The following is a 14075-nucleotide window of genomic DNA, read 5'->3' on the forward strand; positions in this document are numbered from 1 at the left end:
GCTTCTTTCCAAACACGTGAGTTGGGCCTCAAAGCATCTTGCTTCCAGCTCTTTGGGAAGCTAAGAAGCAACTCGCTCTGCACAGTGCTCTTACAGCCTACCGGGAACATCTCCTCCAAAGGCCTGTGAAACGCAGTTTCTTTGCAGGCCTGATCTGGCTGAAGTAGGACTTCTGCTGTGGGTGTGCTACATTGCCCTAGAGCTGAAAGGCACAACGTGCAGGCTTCTTTCCAATGGGAGATTTGGGCCCCAGAGAATCTTGCTTCCTACTCTTTGGGAAGCTAAGAAACAACTCGCTCTGCACAGTGCTCTTACAGCCCCCGGGAGGAAATCTTCCAAAGGCCTGTGAAACGCACTTTCTTTGCAGGCCTGATCCTGCTGAAGTAGGACTTCTGACCTGGGTGTGCTACATTGCCCTAGAGCTGAAAGGCACAACGTTCAGGCTTCTTTCCAAAGGGCGAGTTGGGCCCCACAGCATCTTGCTTCCAGCTCTTTGGGAAGCTAAGAAACAACTCGCTCTGCACAGTGCTGTTACAGCCTACCGGGAACATCTCTTCCAAAGGCCTGTGAAACGCAGTTTCTTTGCAGGCCTGATCTGGCTGAAGTAGGACTTCGGCTCTGGGTGTGCTACATTGCCCTAGAGCTGAAAGGCACAACGTGCAGGCTTCTTTCCAAAGGGCGAGTTGGGCCCCACAGCATCTTGCTTCCAGCTCTTTGGGAAGCTAAGAAACAACTCGCTCTGCACAGTGCTCTTACAGCCTACTGGGAACATCTCTTCCAAAGGCCTGTGAAACGCAGTCTCTTTGCAGGCCTGATCTGGCTGAAGCAGGACTTCTGCTCTGGGTGTGCTACATTGCCCTAGAGCTGAAAGGCACAACGTGCAGGCTTCTTTCCAAAGTGCGAGTTGGGCCCTAAAGCATCTTGCTTCCAGCTCTTTGGGAAGCTAAGAAACAACTCGCTCTGCACAGTGCTCTTACAGCCTACCGGGAGCATCTCTTCCAAAGGCCTGTGAAACGCAGTTTCTTTGCAGGCCTGATCTGGCTGAAGTAGGACTTCTGCTGTGGGTGTGCTACATTGCCCTAGAGCTGAAAGGCACAACGTGCAGGCTTCTTTCCAAAGGGCGAGTTGGGCCCCACAGCATCTTGCTTCCAGCTCTTTGGGAAGCTAAGAAACAACTCGCTCTACACAGTGCTCTTACAGCCTACCGGGAACATATCTTCCAAAGGCCTGTGAAACGCTGTTTCTTTGCAGGCCTGATCTGGCTGAAGTAGGACTTCTGCTCTGGGTGTGCTACATTGCCGTAGAGCTGAAAGGCACAACGTGCAGGCTTCTTTCCAAAGGGCGAGTTGGGCCCCACAGCATCTTGCTTCCAGCTCTTTGGGAAGCTAAGAAACAACTCGCTCTGCACAGTGCTCTTACAGCCTAGTGGGAACATCTCTTCCAAAGGCCTGTGAAACGCACTTTCACTGCAGGCCTGATCTGGCTGAAGTAGGACTTCGGCTCTGGGTGTGCTCCATTGCCCTAGAGCTGAAAGGCACAACGTGCAGGCTTCTTTCCAAAGGGCGAGTTGGGCCCCACAGCATCTTGCTTCCAGCTCTTTGGGAAGCTAAGAAACAACTCGCTCTGCACAGTGCTCTTACAGCCCACCGGGAACATCTCTTCCAAAGGCCTGTGAAACGCAGTCTCTTTGCAGGCCTGATCTGGCTGAAGCAGGACTTCTGCTCTGGGTGTGCAACATTGCCCTACAGCTGAAAGGCACAACGTGCAGCCTTCTTTCCAAAGTGCGAGTTGGGCCCCACAGCATCTTGCTTCCAGCTCTTTGGGAAGCTAAGAAACAACTCGCTCTGCACAGTGCTCTTACAGCCTACCGAGAGCATCTCTTCCAAAGGCCTGTGAAACGCAGTTTCTTTTCAGGCCTGATCTGGCTGAAGTAGGACTACTGCTCTGGGTGTGCTCCATTGCCCTAGAGCTGAAAGGCGAAACGTGCAGTCTTCTTTCCAAAGGGCGAATTGGGCCCCACTGCATCTTGCTTCCAGCTCTTTGGGAAGCTATGAAACAACTCGCTCTGCACAGTGCTCTTACAGCCTACCGGGAAAATCTCTTCCAAAGGCCTGTGAAACGCAGTGTCTTTGCAGGCCTGATCTGGCTGAAGTAGGACTTCTGCTCTGGGTGTGCTCCGTTGCCCTAGAGCTGAAAGGAACAACGTGCAGGCTTCTTTCCAAAGGGTGAGTTGGGCCCCACTGCATCTTGCTTCCAGCTCTTTGGGAAGCTATGAAACAACTCGCTCTGCACAGTGCTCTTACAGCCTACCGGGAACATCTCTTCCAAAGGCCTGTGAAACGCAGTGTCTTTGCAGGCCTGATCTGGATGAAGTAGGACTTCTGCTCTGGGTGCGCTCCATTGCCCTCGAGCTGAAAGGCTCAACGTGCAGGCTTCTTTCCAAAGGGCGAGTTGGGCCCCACAGCATCTTGCTTCCAGCTCTTTGGGAAGCTAAGAAACTGTCGCTCTGCACAGTGCTCCTACAGCCTACCGGGAACATCTCTTCCAAAGGCCTGTGAAATGCAGTTTCTTTGCAGGCATGATCTGGCTGAAGTAGGACTTCTGCTCTGGGTGTGCTACTTTGCCCTAGAGCTGAAAGGCACAACGTGCAGGCTTCTTTCCAAAGAGCGAGTTAGGCCCCACAGCATCTTGCTTCCAGCTCTTTGGAAGCTAAGAAACAACTCGCTCTGCCCAGTGCTCTTACAGCCTACCTGGAACATCTCTTCCAAAGGCCTGTGAAACGCAGTTTCTTTGCAGGCCTGATCTGGCTGAAGTAGAACTTCTGCTCTGGGTGTGCTACATTGCCCTAGAGCTGAAAGGCACAACGTGCGGGCTTCTTTCCAAAGGGCGAGTTGGGCCCCACAGCATCTTGCTTCCAGCTCTTTGGGAAGCTAAGAAGCAACTCGCTCTGCACAGTGCTCTTACAGCCTACCGGGAACATCTCTTCCAAAGGCCTGTGAAACGCAGTTTCTTTGCAGGCCTGATCTGGCTGAAGTAGGACTTCGGCTCTGGGTGTGCTACATTGCCCTAGAGCTGAAAGGCACAACGTACAGGCTTCTTTCCAAAGGGCGAGTTGGGCCCCACAGCATCTTGCTTCCAGCTCTTTGGGAAGCTAAGAAACAACTCGCTCTGCACAGTGCTCTTACAGCCTACCGGGAACATCTCTTCCAAAGACCTGTGTAACGCAGCGTCTTTGCAGGCCTGATATGGCTAAGTAGGATTCTGCTCTGGGTGTGCTACATTGCCCTAGAGCTGAAAGGCACAACGTGCAGTCTTCTTTCCAAAGGGCGAGTTGGGCCCCACTGCATCTTGCTTCCAGCTCTTTGGGAAGCTATGAAACAACACGCTCTGCACAATGCTCTTACAGCCTATCGGGAACATCTCTTACAAAGGCCTGTGAAACGCAGTGTCTCTGCAGGCCTTATCGGGATGAAGTAGGACTTCTGCTCTGGGTGCGCTCAATTGCCCTAGAGCTGAAAGGCACAACGTGCAGGCTTCTTTCCAAAGGGCGAGTTGGGCCCCACCGCATCTTGCTTCCACCTCTTTGGGAAGCTAAGAAACAACTCGCTCTGCACAGTGCTCTTTCAGCCTACCGGGAATATCTCTACCAAAGGCCTGTGCAACGCAGTTTCTTTGCAGGCCTGATCTGGCTGTAGTAGGACTTCTGCTCTGGGTGTGCTCCATTGCCCTAGAGCTGAAAGGCACAACGTTCAGTCTTCTTTCCAAAGGGCGAGTTGGGCCCCACAGCATCTTTCTTCCAGCTCTTTGGTAAGCTAAGAAACAACTCGCTCTGCACAGTGCTGTTACAGCCTACCGGGAGCATCTCTTCCAAAGGCCTGTGAAACGCAGTTTCTTTGCAGGCCTGATCTGGCTGAAGTAGGACTTCGGCTCTGGGTGTGCTACAATGCCCTAGAGCTGAAAGGCACAACGTGCAGGCTTCTTTCCAAAGGGCGAGTTGGGCCCCACAGCATCTTGCTTCCAGCTCTTTGGGAAGCTAAGAAACAACTCGCTCTGCACAGTGCTCTTACAGCCTACCGGGAGCATCTCTTCCAAAGGCCTGTGAAACGCAGTTTCTTTGCAGGCCTGATGTGGCTGAAGTAGGACTTCTGCTGTGGGTGTCCTACATTGCCCTAGAGCTGAAAGGCACAACGTGCAGGCTTCTTTCCAAAGGGCGAGTTGGGCCCCAAAGCATCTTACTTCCAGCTCTTTGGGAAGCTAAGAAACAACTCGCTCTACACAGTGCTCTTACAGCCTACCGGGAACATCTCTTCCAAAGGCCTGTGAAACGCTGTTTCTTTGCAGTCCTGATATGGCTGAAGTAGGACTTCTGCTCTGGTTGTGCTACTTTGCCCTAAAGCTGAAAGGCACAACGAGCAGGCTTCTTTCCAAAGGGCGAGTTGGGCCGCACAGCATCTTGCTTCCAGCTCTTTGGGAAGCTGAGAAACAACTCGCTCTACACAGTGCTCTTACAGCCTACCGGGAACATCTCTTCCAAAGGCCTGTGAAATGCAGTATCTTTGCAGGCCTGATCTTGCTGAAGTAGGACTTCTGCTCTGGGTGTGCTGCATTGCCCTAGAGGTGAAAGGCACAACGTGCAGGCTTCTTTCCAAAGGGCGAGTTGGGCCCTACAGCATCTTGCTTCCAGCTCTTTGGGAAGCTAAGAAACAACTCGCTCTGCACAGTGCTCTTACAGCCTACCGGGAACATCTCTTCCAAAGGCCTGAGAAACGCAGTTTCTTTGCAGGCCTGATCTGGCTGAAGTAGAACTTCTGCTCTGGGTGTGCTCCATTGCCCTGGAGCTGAAAGGCACAACGTGCAGGCTTCTTCCCAAAGGGCGAGTTGGGCCCCATAGCATCTTGCTTCCAGCTCTTTGGGAAGCTAAGAAACAACTCGCTCTGCACAGTGCTCTTACAGCCTACCGGGAAGATCTCTTCCAAAGGATTGTGAAACGCAGTTTCTTTGCAGACCTGATCTGGCTGAAGTAGGACTTCTGCTCTGGGTGTGCTACATTGCCCTAGAGCTGAAAGTCACATCGTGCAGGCTTCTTTCCAAAGGGCCAGTTGGGCCCCAAAGCATCTTGCTTCCAGCTCTTTGGGAAGCTAAGAAACAACTCGCTCTGCACAGTGCTCTTACAGCCTACCGGGAGCATCTCTTACAAAGGACTGTGAAACGGAGTTTCTTTGCATGCCTCATATGGCTGAAGTAGGACTTCTGCTCTGGGTGTGCTACATTGCCCTAGAGCTGAAAGGCACAACGTGCAGGCTTCTTCCCAAAGGGCGAGTTGGGCCCCACAGCATCTTGCTTCCAGCTCTTTGCGAAGCTAAGAAACAACTCGCTCTGCACAGTGCTCTTACAGCCTACCTGGAGCATCTCTTCCAAAGGTCTGTGAAACGCAGTTTCTTTGCAGGCCTGATCTCTCTGAAGTAGGACTTCTGCTGTGGGTGTCCTACATTGCCCTAGAGCTGAAAGGCACAACGTGCAGGCTTCTTTCCAAAGGGCGAGTTGGGCCCCAAAGCATCTTACTTCCAGCTCTTTGGGAAGCTAAGAAACAACTCGCTCTACACAGTGCTCTTACAGCCTACCGGGAACATCTCTTCCAAAGGCCTGTGAAACGCTGTTTCTTTGCAGGCCTGATATGGCTGAAGTAGGACTTCTGCTCTGGTTGTGCTACTTTGCCCTAAAGCTGAAAGGCACAACGTGCAGGCTTCTTTCCAAAGGGCGAGTTGCGCCGCACAGCATCTTGCTTCCAGCTCTTTGGGAAGCTGAGAAACAACTCGCTCTACACAGTGCTCTTACAGCCTACCGGGAACATCTCTTCCAAAGGCCTGTGAAATGCAGTATCTTTGCAGGCCTGATCTTGCTGAAGTAGGACTTCTGCTCTGGGTGTGCTGCATTGCCCTAGAGGTGAGAGGCACAACGTGCAGGCTTCTTTCCAAAGGGCGAGTTGGGCCCTACAGCATCTTGCTTCCAGCTCTTTGGGAAGCTAAGAAACAACTCGCTCGGCACAGTGCTCTTACAGCCTACCGGGAACATCTCTTCCAAAGGCCTGTGAAACGCAGTTTCTTTGCAGGCCTGATCTGGCTGAAGTAGGACTTCTGCTCTGGGTGTGCTCCATTGACCTGGAGCTGAAAGGCACAACGTGCAGGCTTCTTCCCAAAGGGCGAGTTGGGCCCCACAGCATCTTGCTTCCAGCTCTTTGGGAAGCTAAGAAACAACTCGCTCTGCACAGTGCTCTTACAGCCTACCGGGAGCATCTCTTCCAAAGGCCTGTGAAACGCAGTTTCTTTGCAGGCCTGATCTGGCTGAAGTAGAACATGGCTCTGGGTGTGCTACATTGCCCTAGAGCTGAAAGGCACAACGTGCACTGTTCTTTCCAAAGGGCGAGTTGGGCCCCACCGCATCTTGCTTCCAGCTCTTTGGGAAGCTAAGAAACAACTCGCTCTGCACAGTGCTCTTACAGCCTACCGGGAACATCTCTTACAGAGGCCTGTGAAACGAAGTTTCTTTGCAGGCCTGATCTGGCTGAAGTAGGACTTCTGCTCTGGGTGTGCTTCGTTGCCCTAGAGCTGAAAGGCACAACGTGCAGGCTTCTTTCCAAAGGGCGAGTTGGGCCCCACAGCATCTTGCTTCCAGCTCTTTGGGAAGCTAAGAAACAACTCGCTCTGCACAGTTCTCTTACAGCCTACCGGGAACATCTCTTCCAAAGGCCTGTGAAATGCAGTATCTTTGCAGGCCTGATCTTGCTGAAGTAGGACTTCTGCTCTGGGTGTGCTGCATTGCCCTAGAGCTGCAAGGCACAACGTGCAGGCTTCTTTCCAAAGGACGAGTTGGGCCCGACAGCATCTTGCTTCCAGCTCTTTGGGAAGCTAAGAAACAACTCGCTCGGCACAGTGCCCTTACAGCCTACGGGGAACATCTCTTCCAAAGGCCTGTGAAACGCAGTTTCTTTGCAGGTCTGATCTGGCTGAAGTAGGACTTCTGCTCTGGGTGTGCTGCATTGCCCTAGAGCTGCAAGGCACAACGTGCACGCTTCTTTCCAAAGGGCGAGTTGGGCCCGACAGCATCTTGCTTCCAGCTCTTTGGGAAGCTAAGAAACAACTCGCTCTGCACAGTGCTCTTACAGCCTACCGGGAACATCTCTTCCAAAGGCCTGAGAAACGCAGTTTCTTTGCAGGCCTGATCTGGCTGAAGTAGGACTTCAGCTCTGGGTGTGCTCCATTGCCCTGGAGCTGAAAGGCACAACGTGCAGGCTTCTTCCCAAAGGGCGAGTTGGGCCCCATAGCATCTTGCTTCCAGCTCTTTGGGAAGCTAAGAAACAACTCGCTCTGCACAGTGCTCTTAAAGCCTACCGGGAAGATCTCTTCCAAAGGATTGTGAAACGCAGTTTCTTTGCAGACCTGATCTGGCTGAAGTAGGACTTCTGCTCTGGGTGTGCTACCTTGCCCTAGAGCTGAAAGGCACATCGTGCAGGCTTCTTTCCAAAGGGCCAGTTGGGCCCCAAAGCATCTTGCTTCCAGCTCTTTGGGAAGCTAAGAAACAACTCGCTCTGCACAGTGCTCTTACAGCCTACCGGGAGCATCTCTTACAAAGGACTGTGAAACGGAGTTTCTTTGCATGCCTCATATGGCTGAAGTAGGACTTCTGCTCTGGGTGTGCTACATTGCCCTAGAGCTGAAAGGCACAACGTGCAGGCTTCTTCCCAAAGGGCGAGTTGGGCCCCACAGCATCTTGCTTCCAGCTCTTTGGGAAGCTAAGAAACAACTCGCTCTGCACAGTGCTCTTACAGCCTACCTGGAGCATCTCTTCCAAAGGTCTGTGAAACGCAGTTTCTTTGCAGGCCTGATCTGGCTGAAGTAGGACTTCTGCTGTGGGTGTCCTACATTGCCCTAGAGCTGAAAGGCACAACGTGCAGGCTTCTTTCCAAAGGGCGAGTTGGGCCCCAAAGCATCTTACTTCCAGCTCTTTGGGAAGCTAAGAAACAACTCGCTCTACACAGTGCTCTTACAGCCTACTGGGAACATCTCTTCCAAAGGCCTGTGAAACGCTGTTTCTTTGAAGGCCTGATCTGGCTGAAGTAGGACTTCTGGTCTGGTTGTGCTACTTTGCCCTAAAGCTGAAAGGCACAACGTGCAGGCTTCTTTCCAAAGGGCGAGTTGGGCCGCACAGCATCTTGCTTCCAGCTCTTTGGGAAGCTGAGAAACAACTCGCTCTACACAGTGCTCTTACAGCCTACCGGGAACATCTCTTCCAAAGGCCTGTGAAATGCAGTATCTTTGCAGGCCTGATCTTGCTGAAGTAGGACTTCTGCTCTGGGTGTGCTACATTGCCCTAGAGGTGAAAGGCACAACGTGCAGGCTTCTTTCCAAAGGGCGAGTTGGGCCCTACAGCATCTTGCTTCCAGCTCTTTGGGAAGCTAAGAAACAACTCGCTCTGCACAGTTTCTTACAGCCTACCGGGAACATCTCTTCCAAAGGCCTGAGAAACGCAGTTTCTTTGCAGGCCTGATCTGGCTGAAGTAGGACTTCTGCTCTGGGTGTCCTCCATTGCCCTAGAGCTGAAAGACACAACGTGCAGGCTTCTTTCCAAAGGGCGAGTTGGGCCCCAAAGCATCTTGCTTCCAGCTCTTTGGGAAGCTAAGAAACAACTCGCTCTGCACAGTGCTCTTACAGCCTACCGGGAGAATCTCTTCCAAAGGCCTGTGAAACGCAGCTTCTTTGCAGGCCTGATCTGGCTGAAGCAGGACTTCTGCTGTGGGTGTGCTCCATTGCCCTAGAGCTGAAAGGCACAACGGCCAGGGTTCTTTAGAAAGGGCGAGTTGGGCCCGCAGCATCTTGCTTCTAGCTCTTTGGGAAGCTAAGAAACAACTCGCTCTGCACAGTGCTCTTACAGCCTACCGGGAGCATCTCTTCCAAAGGCCTGTGAAACGCAGTTTCTTTGCAGGCCTGATCTGGCTGAAGTAGGACTTCTGCTCTGGGTGTGCTACATTGCCCTAGAGCTGAAAGGCACAACGTGCAGGCTTCTTTCCAAAGGGCGAGTTGGGCCCCACAGCATCTTGCTTCCAGCTCTTTGGGAAGCTAAGAAACAACTCACTCTGCACAGTGCTCTTACAGCCTAGTGGGAACATCTCTTCCAAAGGCCTGTGAAACGCAGTTTCTTTGCAGGCCTGATCTGGCTGAAGTAGGACTTCTGCTCTGGGTGTGCTACGTTGCCCTAGAGCTGAAAGGCACAACGTGCAGGCTTCTTTCCAAAGGGCGAGTTGGGCCCCACAGCATCTTGCTTCCAGCTCTTTGGGAAGCTAAGAAACAACTCGCTCTGCACAGTGCTCTTACAGCCTACCGGGAGCATCTCTTCAAAAGGCCTGTGAAAGGCAGTTTCTTTGCAGGCCTGAGCTGGCTGAAGTAGGACACCTGCTCTGGATGTGCTACATTGCCCTAGAGCTGAAAGGCACAACGTGCAGGCTTCTTTCCAAAGGGCGGGTTGGGCCCCACAGCATCTTGCTTCCAGCTCGTTGCGAAACTAAGAAGCAACTCGCTCTGCACAGTGCTCTTACAGCCTACCGGGAACAACTCTTCCAAAGGCCTGTGAAACGCACTTTCTTTGCAGGCCTGATCTGGCTGAAGTAGGACTTCTGCTCTGGGTGTGCTACATTGCCCTAGAGCTGAAAGGCACAACGTGCAGGCTTCTTTCCAAAGGGCGAGTTGGGCCCCACCGCATCTTGCTTCCAGCTCTTTGGGAAGCTAAGAAACAACTCGCTCGGCACAGTGCTCTTACAGCCTACGGGGAACATCTCTTACAGAGGCCTGTGAAACGAAGTTTCTTTGCAGGCCTGATCTGGCTCAAGTAGGACTTCTGCTCTGGGTGTGCTGCATTGCCCTAGAGCTGCAAGGCACAACGTGCAGGCTTCTTTCCAAAGGGCGAGTTGGGCCCGACAGCATCTTGCTTCCAGCTCTTTGGGAAGCTAAGAAACAACTCGCTCGGCACAGTGCTCTTACAGCCTACGGGTAACATCGCTTCCAAAGGCCTGTGAAACGCAGTTTCTTTGCAGGCCTGATCTGGCTGAAGTAGGACTTCTGCTCTGGGTGTGCTCCATTGCCCTGGAGCCGAAAGGCACAACGTGCAGGCTTCTTCCCAAAGGGCGAGTAGGGCCCCAAAGCATCTTGCTTCCAGCTCTTTGGGAAGCTAAGAAACAACTCGCTCTGCACAGTGCTCTTACAGCCTACCGGGAGCATCTCTTCCAAAGGCCTGTGAAACGCAGTGTCTTTGCAGGCCTGATCTGGCTGAAGTAGGACTTCTGCTCTGGGTGTCCTCCATTGCCCTAGAGCTGAAAGACACAACGTGCAGGCTTCTTTCCAAAGGGCGAGTTGGGCCCCAAAGCATCTTGCTTCCAGCTCTTTGGGAAGCTAAAAAACAACTCGCTCTACACAGTGCTTTTACAGCCTACCGGGAACATCTCTTCCAAAGGCCTGTGAAACGCTGTTTCTTTGCAGGCCTGATCTGGCTGAAGTAGGACTTCTGCTCTGGGTGTGCTCCATTGCCCTAGAGCTGAATGGCACAACGTGCAGGCTTCTTTCCAAAGGGCGAGTTGGGCCCCACAGCATCTTGCTTCCAGCTCTTTGGGAAGCTAAGAAACAACTCGCTCTGCACAGTGCTCTTACAGCCTACCGGGAGCATCTCTTCCAAAGGCCTGTGAAACGCAGTTTCTTTGCAGTCCTGATCTGGCTGAAGCAGGACTTCTGCTGTGGGTGTGCTCCATTGCCCTAGAGCTGAAAGGCACAACGGCCAGGCTTCTTTCCAAAGGGCGAGTTGGGCCCGCAGCATCTTGCTTCTAGCTCTTTGGGAAGCTAAGAAACAACTCGCTCAGCACAGCGCTCTTACAGCCTACGGGGAACATCTCTTCCAAAGGCCTGTGAAACGCAGTTTCTTTGCAGGCCTGATCTGGCTGAAGTAGGACTTCTGCTCTGGGTGTGCTGCATTGCCCTAGAGCTGCAAGGCACAACGTGCAGGCTTCTTTCCAAAGGGCGAGTTGGAACCGACAGCATCTTGCTTCCAGCTCTTTGGGAAGCTAAGAAACAACTCGCTTGGCACAGTGCTCTTACAGCCTACGGGGAACATCTCTTCCAAAGGCCTGTGAAACGCAGTTTCTTTGCAGGCCTGATCTGGCTGAAGTAGGACTTCTGCTCTGGGTGTGCTCCATTGCCCTGGAGCCGAAAGGCACAACGTGCAGGCTTCTTCCCAAAGGGCGAGTTGGGCCCCAAAGCATCTTGCTTCCAGCTCTTTGGGAAGCTAAGAAACAACTCGCTCTGCACAGTGCTCTTACAGCCTACCGGGAGCATCTCTTCCAAAGGACTGTGAAACGCAGTGTCTTTGCAGGCCTGATCTGGCTGAAGTAGGACTTCTGCTCTGGGTGTCCTCCATTGCCCTAGAGCTGAAAGACACAACGTGCAGGCTTCTTTCCAAAGGGCGAGTTGGGCCCCAAAGCATCTTGCTTCCAGCTCTTTGGGAAGCTAAGAAACAACTCGCTCTACACAGTGCTTTTAGAGCCTACCGGGAACATATCTTCCAAAGGCCTGTGAAACGCTGTTTCTTTGCAGGCCTGATCTGGCTGAAGTAGGACTTCTGCTCTGGGTGTGCTCCATTGCCCTAGAGCTGAATGGCACAACGTGCAGGCTTCTTTCCAAAGGGCGAGATGGGCCCCACAGCATCTTGCTTCCAGCTCTTTGGGAAGCTAAGAAACAACTCGCTCTGCACAGTGCTCTTACAGCCTACCGGGAGAATCTCTTCCAAAGGCCTGTGAAACGCAGCTTCTTTGCAGGCCTGATCTGGCTGAAGCAGGACTTCTGCTGTGGGTGTGATCCATTGCCCTAGAGCTGAAAGGCACAACGGCCAGGGTTCTTTAGAAAGGGCGAGTTGGGCCCGCAGCATCTTGCTTCTAGCTCTTTGGGAAGCTAAGAAACAACTCGCTCTGCACAGTGCTCTTACAGCCTACCGGGAGCATCTCTTCCAAAGGCCTGTGAAACGCAGTTTCTTTGCAGGCCTGATCTGGCTGAAGTAGGACTTCTGCTCTGGGTGTGCTACATTGCCCTAGAGCTGAAAGGCACAACGTGCAGGCTTCTTTCCAAAGGGCGAGTTGGGCCCCACAGCATCTTGCTTCCAGCTCTTTGGGAAGCTAAGAAACAACTCACTCTGCACAGTGCTCTTACAGCCTAGTGGGAACATCTCTTCCAAAGGCCTGTGAAACGCAGTTTCTTTGCAGGCCTGATCTGGCTGAAGTAGGACTTCTGCTCTGGGTGTGCTACGTTGCCCTAGAGCTGAAAGGCACAACGTGCAGGCTTCTTTCCAAAGGGCGAGTTGGGCACCACAGCATCTTGCTTCCAGCTCTTTGGGAAGCTAAGAAACAACTCGCTCTGCACAGTGCTCTTACAGCCTACCGGGAACATCTCTTCCAAAGGCCTGTGAAACGCTGTTTCTTTGCAGGCCTGATCTGGCTGAAGTAGGACTTCTGCTCTGGGTGTGCTCCATTGCCCTAGAGCTGAATGGCACAACGTGCAGGCTTCTTTCCAAAGGGCGAGTTGGGCCCCACAGCACCTTGCTTCCAGCTCTTTGGGAAGCTAAGAAACAACTCGCTCTGCACAGTGCTCTTACAGCCTACCGGGAGCATCTCTTCCAAAGGCCTGTGAAATGCAGTGTCTTTGCAGGCCTGATCTGGCTGAAGTAGGACTTCTGCTCTGGGTGTGCTGCATTGCCCTAGAGCTGAAAGGCACACCGTGCAGGCTTCTTTCCAAAGGGCGAGTTGGGCACCACAGCATCTTGCTTCCAGCTCTTTGGGAAGCTAAGAAACAACTCGCTCTGCACAGTGCTCTTACAGCCTACCGGGAGCATCTCTTCCAAAGGCCTGTGAAACGCAGTTTCTTTGCAGGCCTGATCTGGCTGAAGCAGGACTTCTGCTGTGGGTGTGCTCCATTGCCCTAGAGCTGAAAGGCACAACGGCCAGGCTTCTTTCCAAAGGGCGAGTTGGGCCCACAGCATCTTGCTTCTAGCTCTTTGGGAAGCTAAGAAACAACTCGCTCTGCACAGTGCTCTTACAGCCTACCGGGAGCATCTCTTCCAAAGGCCTGTGAAACGCAGTTTCTTTGCAGGCCTGATCTGGCTGAAGTAGGACTTCTGCTCTGGGTGTGCTACATTGCCCTAGAGCTGAAAGGCACAACGTGCAGGCTTCTTTCCAAAGGGCGAGTTGGGCCCCACAGCATCTTGCTTCCAGCTCTTTGGGAAGCTAAGAAACAACTCACTCTGCACAGTGCTCTTACAGCCTAGTGGGAACATCTCTTCCAAAGGCCTGTGAAACGCAGTTTCTTTGCAGGCCTGATCTGGCTGAAGTAGGACTTCTGCTCTGGGTGTGCTACGTTGCCCTAGAGCTGAAAGGCACAATGTGCAGGCTTGTTTCCAAAGGGCGAGTTGGGCACCACAGCATCTTGCTTCCAGCTCTTTGGGAAGCTAAGAAACAACTCGCTCTGCACAGTGCTCTTACAGCCTACCGGGAGCATCTCTTCAAAAGGCCTGTGAAACGCAGTTTCTTTGCAGGCCTGAGCTGGCTGAAGTAGGACACCTGCTCTGGGTGTGCTACCTTGCCCTAGAGCTGAAAGGCACAACGTGCAGGCTTCTTTCCAAAGGGCGAGTTGGGCCCCACAGCATCTTGCTTCCAGCTCGTTGCGAAACTAAGAAGCAACTCGCTCTGCACAGTGCTCTTACAGCCTACCGGGAACAACTCTTCCAAAGGCCTGTGAAACGCAGTTTCTTTGCAGGCCTGATCTGGCTGAAGTAGAACATGGCTCTGGGTGTGCTACATTGCCCTAGAGCTGAAAGGCACAACGTGCACTGTTCTTTCCAAAGGGCGAGTTGGGCCCCACCGCATCTTGCTTCCAGCTCTTTGGGAAGCTAAGAAACAACTCGCTCTGCACAGTGCTCTTACAGCCTAGTGGGAACATCTCTTCCAAAGGCCTGTGAAACGCAGTTTCTTTGCAGGCCTGATCTGGCTGAAG

The sequence above is a fragment of the Equus caballus genome, chromosome 3 (assembly GCF_041296265.1).
Source record: "Equus caballus isolate H_3958 breed thoroughbred chromosome 3, TB-T2T, whole genome shotgun sequence".
NCBI lineage: Eukaryota > Metazoa > Chordata > Mammalia > Perissodactyla > Equidae > Equus > Equus caballus.